The sequence below is a fragment of the Cupressus sempervirens genome, chromosome 1 (genome assembly GCF_028749045.1).
Source record: "Cupressus sempervirens isolate cs-2001-9-10 chromosome 1, ASM2874904v1, whole genome shotgun sequence".
Lineage (NCBI taxonomy): Eukaryota > Viridiplantae > Streptophyta > Pinopsida > Cupressales > Cupressaceae > Cupressus > Cupressus sempervirens.
The window spans coordinates 324,354,399-324,372,456 of record NC_143118.1 but is presented as its reverse complement, the minus strand read 5'-3'; positions in this window follow the sequence as shown (position 1 = coordinate 324,372,456).

Here is an 18,058-nt window from a genome sequence, read left to right as displayed (position 1 = left end):
ATTTTAAAAAATTGGTGTTGCTATGATAACATTATAACAAGAAGTTACTAATTAATACAAGAATAGTAATGGATAGACTACATTAGAACATTTAAAAGAGATCTTCCTACTCATCCTTTCCAAAGATCAAAATGTAGTCTTATGTTTCATTCAAATTGACCTCCATTTGTCCTAGCATTAGTACCCAGGTTGTTTTCTTCCTATTGGATTTGTAGAGGTTAGGTGTGGTGAACTCCAATTTTCTTAAGTTTGAGTATTCAACTTTTGGCACTACATAGGACCCAAATTTTCTCAAGTAGGTGAAGAGTCATTCCTTGTCTATAGTCTCTATGATATTGGTCCATCCTAGAAGGAAATAAATGTTGTCTTTTATCTTGGTAAAATGATCATTAAATCTATTGTTGTCTCTGATATGAAATTTACATTTTTATAAAGTAGGGCTGTGAGGGAACAAACCATGTACTCTTCAACATATAAGATTTCAAGAGATGGGGTGATGCTTAGTACTACTTCTTCTAGACCCTATAACCACATTTCCTCAAAGAGAAACCTACATAGATGGAAAATTTCCCTAGATCCAATCTAAGCTCTTTCCATGAAAGAAATGAAGGAACCTATAATAGACTCATTGGTTTTCCAAGTGAATTCAAACTTAAAGGACTTATCTCTTAAAGCCCTAGACATGGCTAGCTAAGCCATATCATCTACTGGGTTCAACAGTTTATTCCATCTTTCTTTCTCAAGTGATCCTTTAAAGGTCATGGTTCTATCCTCATGGGAGTGGAAAAGAACTACCATAGACTCCATGGCCTAGGGGATTCCTAAGGAAATGACTCAGGACAAATGATCAATGGTGGCAAACTAAGATAAAGCTAGGGGAGAAAATGAGACAAGAGAAACCTGGAAGTGAGAGGTCATATAAATATAGGATCCATGAAATTTTTGGAAATAATTAAGCATAATAGATTATGAGAGATTCCATTTATGTCAAGAGTAGCTCCTAGATTGAAGATCTATGATATCCCTGTCATCATTAACTTTAACTTACTAGTTATTGTGACTATACTTTCTCTCATGCCTAAAAGATCTAATATATTTCTTGAGCTTAGACATACTTCCTTTTTTTCAGGTGAATGATTATTATGCTATCATATAATAATTATTATATCCTTCCCCTCTTGGATTAAGTACATTTTCATACCTATAGTGGTGAGATTGTGATAGGTGTGTTTAGAGAAATGGTGGACAGATTGGTTAGATTGAGTTTGAGGGGTTGGGGGTAGATTAGAAAGAGGTGATAAAAGGGTATATGATGGGGTCTATTATATGGATAGCTTCCTTAGATATGATGTTAGAATTAGATGTTATAACCCTTTCTAAATTAGGATATCCTCCCCATATGCTCCTTTATTTGCTAAGTTATCTTCTTTTTTATTTCCCTCTATGTAAATGTGTTGGATTCTTGTTTCTTCTAACTTGTCTAAGAGTGTTATGGCATACTCCAATTTGGATTGATTTTCCAATTGGGAGTTTCACATTTTCGGATTGCATTTAGAATTATTTGTGAATCCCCCTCTATAATTAATTTTTTAATACCTAGATTTAAGCTTAGGTTTAAATCTTCAATCAAAGCCTCTAGCTCTATTATGTTATTTGATACTTCTTTTAATGGTTTGGTTCTCTTTACTATCCATCCATTTGATTCTGAATTTATGATGCATCCAAGGCCTGTCTTTCCTGGATGGCCTTGTGATGCTCCATCAAAGTTTAATTTGAACCATCCCACTAGAGTGGTTTCCCATTTATAGTCATTTCTTTCTTTTTAATTTTGCTGGGAGTAAATCAAGGGCAAGTTTTTAAATTTGCTACAAGTTTTTTTCATTTCCACATCCTAGTCAGTAAATGATCGTTCTTCTTTAATTGAATTTTTTATATTACTATTCATTAATTCTATGATACTTGCTTCTACTTTGTTGAGAAAAGGGGGAATAGAGATTTCTCTATTGTTAAATATTCTTTAATTTCTTTCTTTCCATATCTCCCATAATAGGATCGATGGAGAGATGTTCTAGAGTTTACTATATATTCTCCTTTCTCTGAAATTGGGCCAACTTTTTATAAATTCCTCTAGATTACATGGAATGGATGCAAACCAATTTAGCCTTTAACATAGCCAATGCCAACATTTTTCCATGAAGGGGCAAGGATAAAGAAAGTGTTCAAATATTTTTGAGACATTTTTGTAGACTTGACATCTTAAGGGACCTTTGAAACTTATCTTTTTGAATCTACCTACTATTAGAATTATGTTTTGAGTTGTGTCCCATAAGAAGATGTCTGCCTACAGGAGGAAACCTAGGTCAAAAACATAATTTTTAGGGGGATATATTCCTTTTCCCACCTCTTGGATTTAATTATCATACTATAACCTTGCTTTACGCTATATATTCCATTTTTTTTATGCTTCCCATATCAATTTTGTTGTGATGTGGAGCCTAGTCAAACTCAGAGGTTTATTCGGCACTGTTTCTCCCCATTTCATTTCTATTGGGGTTTGGGGTCAACGCCTCCAAGATGAGGTCAAGGGGCAATGCCCCTATGGGGTCCCTATCATTTTACAGGGTGGGGTTGAGGAGAAATGCCTGCACAGGGGTTTTCAAGGGCAATGTTCTTGAAGCCAAGAATGACCTTATATTGTAAAAGGTAGCAAGTGCTATTTTTCTATTGGATGACTTATTCTAGCCTTAACCTTGTAAGTAGTAAAAAGCTTGTAGAAAAAGGCTTAGGGATATGAATTTCATAATGTATGGTGATATTCTAGCTTCTTGTAGCATTATTAAGTTGTAAGGGATTGCAGATTGTAGTCATTGGATAGTAATAATATTGGACTTGATAGTGGTGGACATAGCCTAGGGATTAGGTGAACCATGTTAATCTCGGTGTCTTGTGTTCTCTTCTGTGTGATCTATTATTTTCTAATATTGGTTATATTTGTATGTAACTATTATTTATGTCTATGGTTAATCCTAACAAGTTTTCTATTTCTACTTGTGTGGTTGACTTGTTTTGATTAAGTAAGATTTGGAAGACTTGTTTTCTTGTTCTGATAGATTGGTTTCTTCTACTATTTCCCATTTTAAAACTTGTTTTCCTTCCTCTATTTTAAGTTGTTTATAATCAGAAACTTACTTACCCCAAAGAGCCACCAATGAGTTTTTAATGCTAGCTAGTAGATTATAATTATCTACGATTGGTTTCCCATCCTAGAAGTCTTCCCAAAAGAGAGCTTCCTTGCCTTCTCCTATGTCCCATGTCAAGGTGGTGTTAATGATTGGTCAACATTGAAGTGTGAAATTCCATGTTTTGGATCCATTGGGTGGATTCTTAGTTCTAAAAATGGATGAGGAGTCTTGACAATTAAGGCACTTGTGATAAAGAATTTTTGCCCATTTTCTTTCATTTTCTAGGTACATCCTCCAAACTAATTTGGCTCCCGATGCTTCATTTTTCCAACATAGGTTCTTGATTCCAAGTCTACCCAGACCTTTAGGTATGCATATGTTATCCCATTTGATTAGGGCTTATTTCTTTTTCTCATCTATTCCTTTTCAGATGAAATTCCTAAGTTTTCTATCTAATTTCATTTTCACTCCTTTTGGTAAGGGAAGACATGAAATTTGGCAAGAAGGGATAGTTGTTAGGAAAACTCTTATTTTTGTGGCTCTTCCTACTTTGGTTAGCCATTTTCCATTCTAATTTTATGTTTGCCTAGCTATTATGTCAAGGATAGAATTCCAAGATTTTGAGTCTCTCATCCCCTTTTCTAGTTGGAGTCCTAGATATTTACAAGGAAAAGGTACCTACCCTAAAGCCCATTATGTTACAAATATTCCTTTCCATTTCTAGAGGGGTATTAGGAAAGACTATTTCCAATTTTTTAACATTGACTACTTGTCCTGAGGCCTCCATATAGGTATGAATAATTTCCTTGAAATTTTGGGCTTCCTCTTTTGTGCTTTCCCCTGGTAGAATAGTATCATTTGTGAAATGTTGTTGAGTTATCTTTGGGACTTCTTCCGTTACTATTACTTCTTTTATTTTCCCATCTTCTTGTGCTTTCTAGATGGCTCTGCCAAAAGCTTCTACCATATTGATAAATAAGAAGGTGGAAGGTGGTCTCCTTGTCTAATTCTTCTAGAAATACTAGAGAAACCTTCCAGGGTACCATTAATTAGAAGATAAATTTTAGGGGTGGCAATATAGGTGAAGATTAAGTTTATCCATTGATGAGAGAGACCAAATGCTTCTAGAGTTTTGCATAGGAATCTCCAATCTACTTTGTCATAGGCCTTTTGTATGTCTAGTTTCATTAGAAAACATGGATTTTTTTATTAATTTGGGCTTAGTGAATAGCTTCCTAAATGATAATGGTTCCATAAAAGATAGATTTTTCAAGGATGAAACATGTTTGTTCCCTTGAAATTAATTTTGGGAGGACTTGTTTTAGTCTATTTTCTAGGGCTTTAGTCAAAATTTTGTATATTGTGTTGCAGAGAGCTATTGGTTGGAAGTCTCCAGGTTCTGCATAGTTGGACTTTTTTGGGATAAGGGTGAGGAAGGTATTATTAATTTCAATTAACAAGGCTCTAGCATTTCTACATGTTGTTATGGTTTTCTAGAGATCGACACCGAAGATTTCCCAACATTTTTTAAAGAAGAATGCTTGGAATCGATTTGAGTCGAGTGATTTTTCTAGGTTCATACGAAAGAGGGCATATTTAATTTATTCTAATGAGAAGGATTTATTTAGGCTTTTATTTTCCTCTAGGATTATTAGTTTTGGTATGAATTTTTCAAATTTTCTTTGGAATTCCAGGTTTGAGTTATCAAAGTTGTTTAGGATGTTCTTATAGTAGTTGACAAATTCTTCAACTGTTTCCTTTGGCTATTCTATTAGAACTCTTTCATTGTTCTTAATTTTTTATTCTATTAATGTTTTTGTTATTGATAGTGTTGTTATGAAAAAATTTGTATTACGATCCCCATTTTCCAACCAAGTTTCTCTACATTTCTGATGCCAGTAAATTTCTTCTTTGGCTAGAATGGTTTGTTGTTTTGCTAAAAGCTCTTTTTCTTTCATATAATTGTCATTGTTCATACCATTCTTTATTATTTCTTCATTTATATTTTTTAGTTCTTCTTCATTTTCTAATTTCTCTTCATATATATTGTTAAAATGTTCTTTGTTTCATTTCAAAATATTTTCTTTGAGAAGTTTTAATTTAGATAAAAAGCAATACATTTTTTATTCTTTGAATTCACTATCTTGCCACCATTTTTTGATATTGAACATACAGTCTTCATCTAAAAAACCACATATTTTCACATTTAAATGGATTCCTAGCATGTTTATGAGCTTCTTCAAATTCAATGCTTACTAGGAAGTGGTCAGACCTAGCATGTGGAAGTATGAATGAATGTATTGTTGAGTTGATGAAGCTAAGATCCCCTTTGAATAAAACTTTGTCAAGTCTTTCTAGTATATGATACAAAAACTTTTCTTCTATTATTCCATGAGAAATTGGCATTGTTTAATGGAAAGTCTAATAGGTCATTCCTATTGTACCATTCTCTAAAGTCTTGCATGACTTGTGTGATAATTTGGAAGCCCCTTGCTTTTCCTCTAGATTGAGTATTGCATTGAAAGCACCTCCTATACAAAAAAATTCGGTGCTATTTTGTTACAATTAAGTGCTTATTTCTTGACAAAGCTCCTTCTTTTCTACTATTGGGAGTAGCCCACATACATTAATGACACTTAGCTAGATATTTCTCTTATAACTTTTTATTTTCCCCCCCAACTAGTTCTTGTTACAAATTGTTTTAACGAAGTCTGTTTTTGAGGATTCCAAATGATTCCAATACCTCTCAAGGCTCCATTTGACTCTACTAATTCAAACTTCCAAATTCTTATTTTTTTCTTACTCCTTCTCCCTCTTCTCTATTTATTTTGGTTTCTTGGATGAAATTTAGTTCTGAATAAAAAATGGATATATTGTACTTTAATAAGTGCTTCTTACTAGGAGTATTTAAGCCCCCAGCATTCCATGTAGCAATCTCCATTTCCCTATGGGAAAGATTGTCCCCTTCCCTGCATACAAAATATCATTAATCTTCCTTTGTTTCTTGCCTTCCCAATGATAGATCTTAGCTAAGCTAGAGACTTTTTTCCTCTTTTTTCTATCTTTTTGTCACATTTTGGAGTTGTTAGTCCATCTTGATTGGCTACAATGCCTAATTTGTCACACATATTACTCTCAATGTTGATGCTTATTGTTGGGGTTTTTTTTTTGTGGTGCTTCTTCTTCTATTAGTTCTTGAAATGCATGTTCTCCTATATCCATTTCTGCCTCTTTTATTTCCTCATCCTCTGAATCTTCGGAAAAGCCTCTTTTTTGTTTTAGACTATCTCTTACCCCAAACTCTTTCCAAAATTAGTTTTCCTCTATTGCATTCCCTATTTCTTTATGCCTTCCCTTAGTGGTTTTTGTTGTCACATGCCTGTCAAAATTGAGATTTTCCATTAAACATTCCACTTCTATCAGCACTAGACTTCTTTGGTTCTATTTTTTCTTGATTTCCTCGGCTTCCTCAAAGGGATTTATCCTATTTTCAGGTGTTTGCCATAATTTATGTGATGCTCACTTTTTTTCTTTGGATTTTTTTTTTCTGATGGTGATATTTCCCCATTGGTCTGAAGAGGCAGGAGAGACTGTATTGTTTAAATATTGTGAGTCTCATTTTTGTTCCAAACTTAACATGTCCTTTTCTCTTGGTCTTTGTGGGGTTTCCAGTAGAGTCTTACCTTGGACAAGGGTTTCTTTATTCAATTTTTCCTCTACCTTGATTCTTTTTCTCTTATCGAAAGATAATTCCTTCTAGATTTTTGCCTTTTCCCATTAGGTTCTCCATCTTGGATTTTTCCTATTCACTCTGCATTTGGGAATCTTCACTTGTCTGTGTGTCAACCTTGTGAACTATACTCTCCTTAGTAGGTGTGCTAGGGTGTTTTTTCTTATCCTCTATAAGTGGTGTCCCTCTAACCTCAATTTCATTTTTTTTGTTCAGACTTTCTTTTCCAATATGATTTATGGCTATGTGAGTCTTCAGAGGATAGTCCCTTGAACCTTTATTACAAGATCATTATACTTTTTGACAATTTTTAATGCTCCTAGTTTCTTTTTCCCTTTGGTTTTTATAAGCCTCCTCCTTCATTGGACTTTTCCTTAGTCCTCTCATATTCCTTTTTTTATGTGTTCTCTTGCTAGCAAAGCTTGGACGAGTCCCGGTGTTATTTGTGGTTTTGCTCCCATATTGTCCATTGATCATTGATATCAGACCGAGTTAAAAGTAATTCATGAAGGATTCTATTATGTCTCTTAATTATGTCGTTGATTTCTTTAAAACATGAATTTTCCTTGTGGCATTGGTTGCATTGTTGCATTTTTTGATTTTTTTCCTATATGCTCTAGTATTGTTTACGATGCAATTTTCTTCCTCTCTATTTTTTGTTGTTGTTGGTCCTTCTTCCCTAACCAAATTCAGATTTTGAGGATTATGATCCCTAGCAAGGTTCTTAACTTCTCCTTCCTCAACAATTTCTTATGCCCTTTCATTTCCTACTTTCTTGCTAATATCAGGTGTGTGATTATTATGTGACCCTTTTATGATCATAGATTTTACTTGCTGGATTTTTTTCTTACCTTAGGCTGAGCTTCATAGTGTCAACTCTTTGAGATTTGAAGTTTTATTTATGTGGTATATAATATTTTTAGAGTCCAGGTTGATAACTTCCTTGACTTTCCCTTCAAGTTTGTAGAATGAAAGGTTGCAGATTAATATGTTACTTATAATTTTCTTGGTTTTAGATATTTCTTGTCCTATCTCCAAGTTTAACATGAATTTGATGTCAACGGAAGAGTGATCGATATTGATAAGGTTACCTAAACTACTCCCAATTTGTTTAAGAATGTGTAATTGGTTTAGTTCCATGGGTAAGGTTCTACAGATTAATCAAGTTGGAATCTTGTGATTTTTCACCATTCAATCATTAAAATTGGGTTCCCAAGACATGAATTTTAATTATTGTCCTTTAAATAAGTAGCATATAACTAAAAGAAATTTGTTCCTAATGTATTTATTCTAGCACTAAAAAAAGATCAATTGATTTGTATAGATAGAAATACTTACCTGTTGATCGCAGCTTTCCCCAAGCCATTTGATCAGATTTGGGACTGGCACTAATGGTCCACTCTAATAGGTGTATAGCCCTAGTTCATTGAATGCCAGCCATTAATTCTCTCTCTCTCTCTCTCTCTCTCTCTCTCTCTCTCTCTCTCTCTCTCTCTCTCTCTCTCTCTCTCTCTCTCTCTCTCTCTCTGTGTGTGTGTGTGTGTGTGTGTGTGTGTGTGTGTGTGTGTGTGTGTTGTTGATGATCAGGATATTTCCAAATTTTGGGTTTTGGGAATTTTGAGACTTAGTTTCTGTGTGTCGGTTCTAGGATCTAGTTTCATCAAAGATTTGGGGTTTCACTTTGGGATTCTTGGGCTCTGACTTTTTTTTTTCCCTAGATAGTGTTTAGTTTAAATCCTTTCTGAAAGGATTGTAGGGAATTCTATTTCTTGTGGGGTGGGACATATACATTGGCTTTTGTGAGTTGGGGGTCAGATTTGTCTGAGGAAGGGATAGAGAGATTTATCAGGATTTTGGGTGGAATTATTTTACCTAATGGGATGTTGTTTGCTCTTGGAAGGGGTTGGGATCAATGTTTTCTAGTGGGATATCGAAGGAAGTATCTTTGGAATGGGAGATTGCATAGTGCTCAATTTTCCCTTTTTGGTGGATCATTTGTTATTGTGGTGATGTGCATTAGTTGGTTGTGAAACCCTTTTCTCCATTACTTTGAGCATTTTTATTTTTTTTTGTGAAAAAAGATTATTGTTTCACAATCCTTTTCATGTCCTCGCATCCCAGGGTTCTGGGGTTTATGATGATCCAAGATTTGGTTTGTTCTGAGCAAGTTTTTCTTTTTCTTTTTCTTTGGACTGATTTTCATCCATCTTCATTGTTGTTCCTAAGCAATGGGGGTTTGATGTTTGGAGATTACTACTCTATTTTCCTAGTTTCTGATGCTAGTTTGTTGTTTGTAATTAGTTATTTTCACCTATTTTTGTGGAGGACAGCTAGGAGTTTGAAGTTATTCTTGTAGGGGATTAGTGTTGCTAGATCCTTGGAGGAGCCATCATTCATGAACTAAGGGATTTTGGAGTTCGCAAAAGCAAGATTTTGATCTGCTTTTTTTCCTTGTTTCACAAAGTTAGTAGAGCACACCATGAAAATTTGTGTATATTATGAGTTAATATATAAAATAATTTATAAAACTATTAAGCACAAATCATTGAAATGTCAAGATTTTCATATGCAAAATAATATATTTAAACTCAATTACTCCTATATCTATCTATTTAGCTATATATTTATTTATTTATTTATCAATCTCACATTATTAATGGTAAGAAATACTTATTCCTCAAACATGATCTTTTATGTTTAAATAGTCTACAAAATATAAAATTTAAAGATTAAATTTTTGTATTCATAAATATTTATTATAAGTTTAATTAATTTTAAAATAAACATCATTATTTAACATATATATACCTTACATTAAATTATTATAATAATAGTTTGAAATTTGTGTGAATAATTGATCCTTAAAAGTTTCAATAAAGAGTAATATATTTAAGTTTAGTTTTTAATCTATTTTGTTATTACTATTTATAGATTTGATTGTGTGTGTTTTATTTTACATCAATATTTTGGATGACACTTTGTGATCTATTGTGGGAATGTGAGAGAGCTCAAAGATTACAAAAATGATGATCTAGAATGGTGATGTATCATTTAGTGCAACTAGAAACATTGATGAAAAATATATTAGAATACTTTTTGTTTCCTAGATTCTTGCTAATTAAGCTCATTCCTCTACAACCGTGGTTAATTGGGCATTTAGACTTTTAATTTTAATTAATCTTATCTAATTTTAAGCACTTACTTTATTTAGATAGATGACTTTTTTTTTATAGCATTAAGTTTCAAGGTATCAAAGTAGGAGTTTGTCTAGGTATAACTCCCTTATGGAAGGGTTTTAATAATTTTTCCTTCTTGAAATCTATCTATTAGTTTTTACTAATTTTTCCTCAAGAATTTCTAATAAGTTTTCATAAATTTTTCCCAAAAAAAACATGTTAGGGTTTTAAATTATATTTTCTTTATAAAATTATGGAGGGTTTTTAAAGAATTTTTGCTTAAAAGATTATCTCGTGGGTTTTAATAAAAAAAATTCAAAAATCATTTGTTAGGTTTCAATCATTTTTCTTCAAAATTGATTTGTTAGGTTTTAATAAATTTTTCCTTAAACTTATTTGTTAGGTGTTAATAATTTTTTCCTCAAAATTATTTGTTAGGTGTTAATAATTTCTCTCCTAAAAATTTATCAATTTTGTATTTTTTGGATCCCATATTTTCACCTCAAAAATTGTGTTTGGTTTTGATGGATTTTCCACTTAAAAATCATGTTTAGTTTTTGTCATCCTCAAAATTAGTTTTTGATTTTTATAATTTGTGAGACTCATATGAGATCTACAATAGTTTAGAGGATTTGTCGAATTTTCTTCAAAATCATGATAGTTGTTCTTAGTGTGTATCTCTATTTACAAGGAAAGGGAGCTCAATTATCCAACATCAAGTTGGATGTTTAGTTTTGATTTTTTGTTGGAGATGTGACAAGCTCTTCTCTCTTGTTGTAAAAGATAAGGGGACAACCTTCTTTGTTTATGTTTTGCTACTCTTGGTCATTGACATTTACAAATCTAGGGAGGGTCTAGACAATTGCATAATATTCTTAAGTATTTATGACTACAAGGCATATACAATATTTTGTAGGGTAGTTAATAGAATGGCCATTAATGGAACTTATTAGAATATATTCATTATCCTAAGTTCTTAGTAACTTCAGCTCGTTCTTATAGAATCTTAGTGAATGGTCCTTTCGAAATTTTTTTTTTTGAGACAAGAGCCTACAACATTATGATAAATTGCAAGTCTTTTATATTGTGAGCCTGCAATAATTAAACCTATCTTGACTTCTATAAAAAAAAATGTAGATCGTAAAATTTTGATATGATTAATTATGTATCTATTCTTTTTAATAACTTGACATAATTTATGTAAGACATTTTTTAATATCATTGTGATAAATCATAAATATATGCTATAAATTTAATTCCTATGAAAATGGTGATTAATATTTAATGTACATAGCCTTAACAATTGATTATAATAATGATTTGAAGTGGGTGTGATTGCATGATTTGAAATTCATCTCATAAATTATTTTATTAAACTTAGAGTTTTGATTTCTGGTTGCCAATTTGCAGACAAAAATAATATGATTGCTTTACTTCAAATGAATTGATAAGCAATAAAAGGACACAAATTTAAAATACTAAAAGCTTATTTGACCGCCACGATTAATCATGAAAAAGAAGAATGCATTTCCCTAATTGACAAATCCAAACAAAACCAAACACCCTCATAAAATTATTTAATCAAATGTCAAAATCAAAACCCAAAAGTCTTATCTAATCATGTCGTTGATATCGTTTGAAATCACATCACTGTTTTGGACACGGGCAAAGTTTCACAAAATTGACTAAAATATCTTACAGTAAAAAATCACCGAAAGCCAGTTCCAAACAGCAATACTTTCACAATCAAACCCTAAGCACTAATTTTCCAATAAAACCTTGAACTTAAACCCTAACATTTCAATCAAGCTCTGAACTTTACAACTAATTTTTCCATCAAACATTAAACAGTAAACCCTAATTTTCCAATCAAACCCTGAACTTTACATCCTAATTTTTCAATCAAACACTAAACAGTAAACCCTAATTTTCCAATCAAACCCTGAACTTCACATCCTAATTTTTCAATCAAACCCTAAATGTAAACCCTAATTTTCCAGTCAAACCCTAAGCCCTCAAATGAATGGCTGAAAAGAGGAAATTCGCACGTGACCACACGGTGCGACTGTTCATAACTGGTAAGAATTGTGTCTTTGACGGAGATGACTGAAAGCGAGCAGGTCGTAGGCTCGAATCCCCGCAAACATGCGAATAAGACCACCGCCAAAGCAGGTAATGCCAGTCGGTGGATAAAGTCGACGAAAAGCGCCGACAATTCTCTGTTAGTGCCGCCATTGGCAATGGCATCGGCAGATTTAGAAGCTTGTGCCTCTCAAAGTTTGTCTTTACACACATCTTCTCTATTTTTCTTTCGCTTCTCGTGCTCTCAACTTTTGGAAGCTTTTTCAGCCGATTGAAGAAAATCGTGACTTGCAGCTAAGCTGAGGAACAAAATCTGGAGCTTATTTTATGCTCAATTTGTTTGTTTGGTTTTTATATTTTCAATCGCCCGGTAAGGATGGCTTTCTCATCATCATTATGGACTTTTGTAAACATATTTAAGGAGAAGGTTGATAAGCTCAAATCAATGTATTTAGATTATAAAAAATTATTTTGATAGATATAACAATGCTATGCTAAATAGAGATGTCTAGGCTTTTAAGAATTGTGATGGTGGAGTTTTAATAGGTAATAATAATAATATGATTTTCGTTTATGATCTAGTTTAGAATTTCGTTAGGATTTTTAACTTTTATTTCGTTATTTTAAATTTTTTTAATTTTGTTTATTTTTTTGTATTTAAATTGAGTGGTATTCAAAAGTATTTATAATGTTTTTTGTTAAAAGTTGGAAATGTACATTTTATATCAATGACAAGGCGTTCAAACAAGTTCAAACATAGATCAAATAAAATATAAATGCGTGTGTTATTATAATTTAAAATACAAATGCAAATTAATTAAAAGATCTAAATAATCCATTAATCATAATTATGTCAAATGGATCTTCAAATGACATAGATTTCTCATTTTGTTTAAGAAGTTTGAAGAAAGGGCTTAGAGGTAAGCTCAAGTCAATTGATTTAGATAGAAAGAGTTTACTTTATAGATATAAATATGTTAAGAAGCAATGATGATGTGTTTAGACTTTTAAGATTTGATAGTGTAGTTTTCATAAGTGATAATGCAATCTTTGTTTAGGATACAATTTAGAAGTATATCACTCTTTTGGAATTCTATTATGTAATCTTTGAGATAATTTCAACATTGAATTGGGTTCTTCAACTCTTTTTAAATCTTGCATTTTTTTGTTGTTAGATTGGGTAGTGTTTAAAAACATGTACATAGCTTGTTATCAGAGTTAAAAATCACATCTTTTATTGATGACAATATGACTATTTTTACTAATTCAATGATATTTGAAAAGTATTTTAGAAAAGTATAAAGATATTGTTTTTACTAATCCAAAAAGATGCCACATTTTGTTTTTCTCTAGTCTAGGCAATAGTGCGATCTCACTATAGTGAGATTGCCCTATAGTTTGGGTGGGACAAGCCTATGTCTTGTGAAATTGAAACAGTAATATGATTGCGCTATTTGAAAAATCAATGAATAAGGTAGCACAATCACGTTGTTGAAAAAGTTGTATATAAAAAAAATAAAAAATCTAGTCATTTGTCATTTCTCTCCATTTTCTCTCTACTAAATTTGGTGGCTTCTTATTTTCCAATGAGGATAAACATAGTGTTTGTAGTAGTTTTCAACCCCATTTTGCATAGAAAATGGCTCTATGTCATCGAAAATCCCAAACTGGTCGAAGTGGTATGAATTTCAACTCTTGTTTTTGTTAAATTTTGTGTTTTTGAATGGTTTTTATGAATTTTGATTTGGGTTTGTTTAGTTTTTAAAAATAATATTATTTAATTGTCATGTAATGTAGAAAATGTACCCCCTAATCCTCCTATGAGCAATCCACCACAATATCCACCAATCCCACAAAATACACCACCAAACCCTCTAGAAGATCAACCCTGAAAACCCTTAAAATGAAGAACAACCACTTCCACGACCTCCACTAATTAAAAGACCTCCTCTAGGGGCCTAAGAAAATTTGTTGAATGAAATTGATAGAGAAAAAACTAAGTTAGAAACAAATATTAGGAGGCTATAGAGTTTGCATCAAAATAATCCTGGGAGGGCACAATTGGCACAATCCCTTGAGACCATTGTAGGGCAAGTAGCATTTGTTAGCGATGAATTGAATCTACGACATAATAAAAGAGAAGATCAAAAAAGATATTGTGGTGATAAATTATTGTATGAAGATGTAAAAAATAAGTAGATTACCAAAAATGGCATATGTGCTTTGTTTAAAAAGCCAACAGAACAAAACACATTAAGAACTACTGCTAAAAGGTTCCCCATCCATTGGTACATTCATGAAATAAATTTTGGGATAGATGGTGGATGGTGTTTGATGCCCCTCCTTGTCACAATCTTGAGGTTCCAAATTATTTCTTGATGAAATTGTATTGTGAGTTTGTGCTTGGGGAGATTCCCAATTATTTTGATATTCTTCTTTCTCTGGGTAGAGGTGGGGGATCATCATTTGATAGGTTAGGGACACTTTGTGACCCTGATGTTGTTTGGGCACTTGTTGCCAAACTGTAGGTGAAGCATGTTATTATTCCTTTTGTTGTGAAGGAACACATAGAGGCCGACATGCTAGGCATTATTAGAGATTTGACTTAGAGCCTCATCTAGTTTACCACTCCTTTGGTTTTGGATGAGCCTCATCAAACTACTGATCACATGTACATGTCATGTAGATCTCTATGCATATTTGGCACTTCCAACAGAGATGATGATGTATTGCCCCTTTTTTAGTCATTCCCTTTTCAAGCTTTAGTTACCAAACCCATGCTAAAACTATCTAAATCTAAGGTTGGGTTTGGCTAGCGGTTTCTTCTCATTGGGAATCCCTTCTTTCCCTTTGTTGGGTTTTCAAGATCTCAACACGTCAGCATCTCATTTGTTTGCCTTGAGTTGAAAATCCCTCAATACACTATGCTTGTGGGTCATTAGGTTTTCTAAGAGTTGTTCCCCCTTAGAAGTGTCTAGGATTTCCCCCTGATGAAGATTTGCCCAAGTCCTTTTAGTTATTCAAAAGGATCTTTGAAGTCTGGAGTTTCACCTACTGTCCTTCTTCCCCATCCGAAGGTTGGGTGTTCCCAAAGAGTTTTTGAAATGTAGAGAATCTCTCTCCACCGACTAAGTCCTAAATAAATGTCGAGTGAAAGTTCACAGAGCACAGTGCTCGAAGAGAAAGTTGTCCCTAAGGTTTCCCAAAGAATAGAAAAATCTAAATATAATGACTTTTCAGAAAGAAGCTCTTTTTAAGATTTCTTGATTTCAATAGTTGCATTTCTCAAATTTCTCAAAGGTGGAAAATTGACGAAGTCTACAAAGTTGCATGCAGAGTTCTGCTTTCAAGGTGGTCAAAGGTAAAGTCTTGGGTGGAGTGTCTAAAAAGGAATTCGAAGTGAATCACTTTTGGGGGTTCCTGAAAGGGTGAAAATGGCTAAGTATAAGGAGTTTCAGAGAAAAAGAGGAAGAATTTCTCCAAGGTTGGAGGTGTAGTTGTTCCCCGAGGAATCCAAAAATACGAATCTCGACTAAGTTTTCATGACTTAGCCAGATTTCTTGTTGGGAAGTTTCTATTCACATTGCTTAATTTCAAGTTGATGGGTTTTCAAATAATATGATATTTTTATTAATGGGTTGTATAGAAGGGTAACAAGGACCTCACCTTTTGCCTGTTAATCTAGGAGTTAATGCAAATCTGATCATTGATATCTTCAAGCATGCCAAATTTAATGCGAAACTAACTGCAAAGATATTCATCCAATGTTCAGAAAAAAGGAGATTTATAAAGTAAGACCCACCCAGTAAAATGTTATCATCCCCTCTTCCTAATGACCATTTTCAAAATATATAAGTTAGTTTCTTGAGGCACTATTAAACCATGGCTACAAAGTTTATGGGGTGTGATAGTCTTAGTGGAATATATTACACGCTCAAGAATCTAAGAGATACTTAATTGAGATTCTATGATTTGGTATATTTGCATCAGAGACTAAACACAAACCCAATTCACCTCATTACTTACCAATTGAAGGAAAGTGGTTTAGTTGATGTTGCTAGTTTCCCTGTTCTTGTACAAGTGCTAGAGTTGATTCGTGAGTGCATGGCCCACTTTGATCCTTATACCAAGAAAATAAGGGTGCTAGTTGACGTTGTTTTGATCACCCTTTACCAAGACACATTTCATAATAGCTTTAGGCTCCCAGTAAGGGACATGTACACACACATGTATTTTTGTAAGCAATGTCATGCTCCTATAAAATATAAATAATTCTTGAAACAATGTTGCACAAACTCATGAGAGTGAGATCTATTATTACCCATGTAAGAATGGTACTCTCTAATAATCTTCCGATTATCTTCCACACTATTAGGGGCATGTTTATATGTTATGTGGACAACAATGGCAATCTGTAATACTCATATTGTGTCTCATTTTCGGGTTGCAATGTGTAGTTCTCTACAAGGTCAACAACTAATATAATAGTGCCAATGGAAGAAGTCTCCTTACACATTCTAAATTCCTAATCCAACCACTGAGACCTATAGCTATGCCTTTCTTACTTGTAGAAAAGATTTATCTTTAAGATCTAAAATAAAACTAGCCATAATGCTTTATTTTGCAACCAATTCACATCTAGAGCCCTCACCTCCACTCTTCAATGTGTATTTCATCATTTCATATACCCTTTTTTTACTATTATCCTCCCAAGATCTTGTTCACACCCCTCATGGAGACATGTGTCAAACTTAGATAAGCCACCACATTTTAAACACTTCTCATGTAAGCAAGCATTTCTATAAAAGAAACAATGATCAATTCTAGGGCATAAAAAATTATCTAGCAAGTCTCATGATGATTTTTGAAGCCCACCAACACCACAATTCTCCAACATTCCATTACTATGCAAAGTAGAATAGATGGAGTGTAATAGTTCATGGTGCATATAAAACTCCACATGATATTTGCAACAACATGTATTTTGAATCTTAAGTGGCACACAATAAAATGGCTTCAAGGATTCAAAAGATCTTTGTGATACATGCAATTTTGGATGACTCTCTTTGAACTCTTTAAACAACATAGTTTGACTTAACTCCAAATAGTGTTTAGGATGTGATGTGTGATCTCTAATGCAATTCTCAACTTTAAAACATCTTTAGAATTGGGTGAGACACTTGAGCTAGAGTGCTAAAACTATATCATGTCTTGCTTCACATCATCGGTTAGCTTCTTATCAAAACATGGAATTCTCCCACCAAAAGCCCATGTATCATTTTGAAGAGGATCATCAATTCTCTCTCATCTAGTAAGTGGTCTTCTCAAAGTAGTATGATTTAGGTTCAAGTCAATACAAGTTTGTCTCATATATCTGCCCTTTCTCAAATGATGACTTACCAAAGAGGTTGTAATAACCCTTCAAGTAGCTCTCTTATCCTTCTCCCTACTATTTTTTCCAATGCTATTGAGAGCACTAAAAAGATTCACAATAATGGAATTTCTTTTCATTTTCTTATTGACACAAATCTTCATTTTGGAAAGCATAGGTCTTGTCTTTTGCATCTTTAATAATTGCATAAAAAGTTGACATTGCTCCACCACTATCTTGTTGTTGAAAAACATCTTATATAGTCTTGAGGCCCATAATTGAATGGTTCTTTGTGATGTTTTTGTTCTCAATTACTAATGATCATTTCATCAATTTTAATTAACCATTTTTTGTATTTTAGGACCTTCATTTTGATTGTAATTAGGAGATGTGTAATGTTCCTATGCATTTTCACTTTGGATATGGTCAATCATGTCATTCATATTATGAACTAGTAAATTTTCATTCTCCAAATTTTTAATCCTGGAATTGTCATTATGACTTGGTACATTTCCAT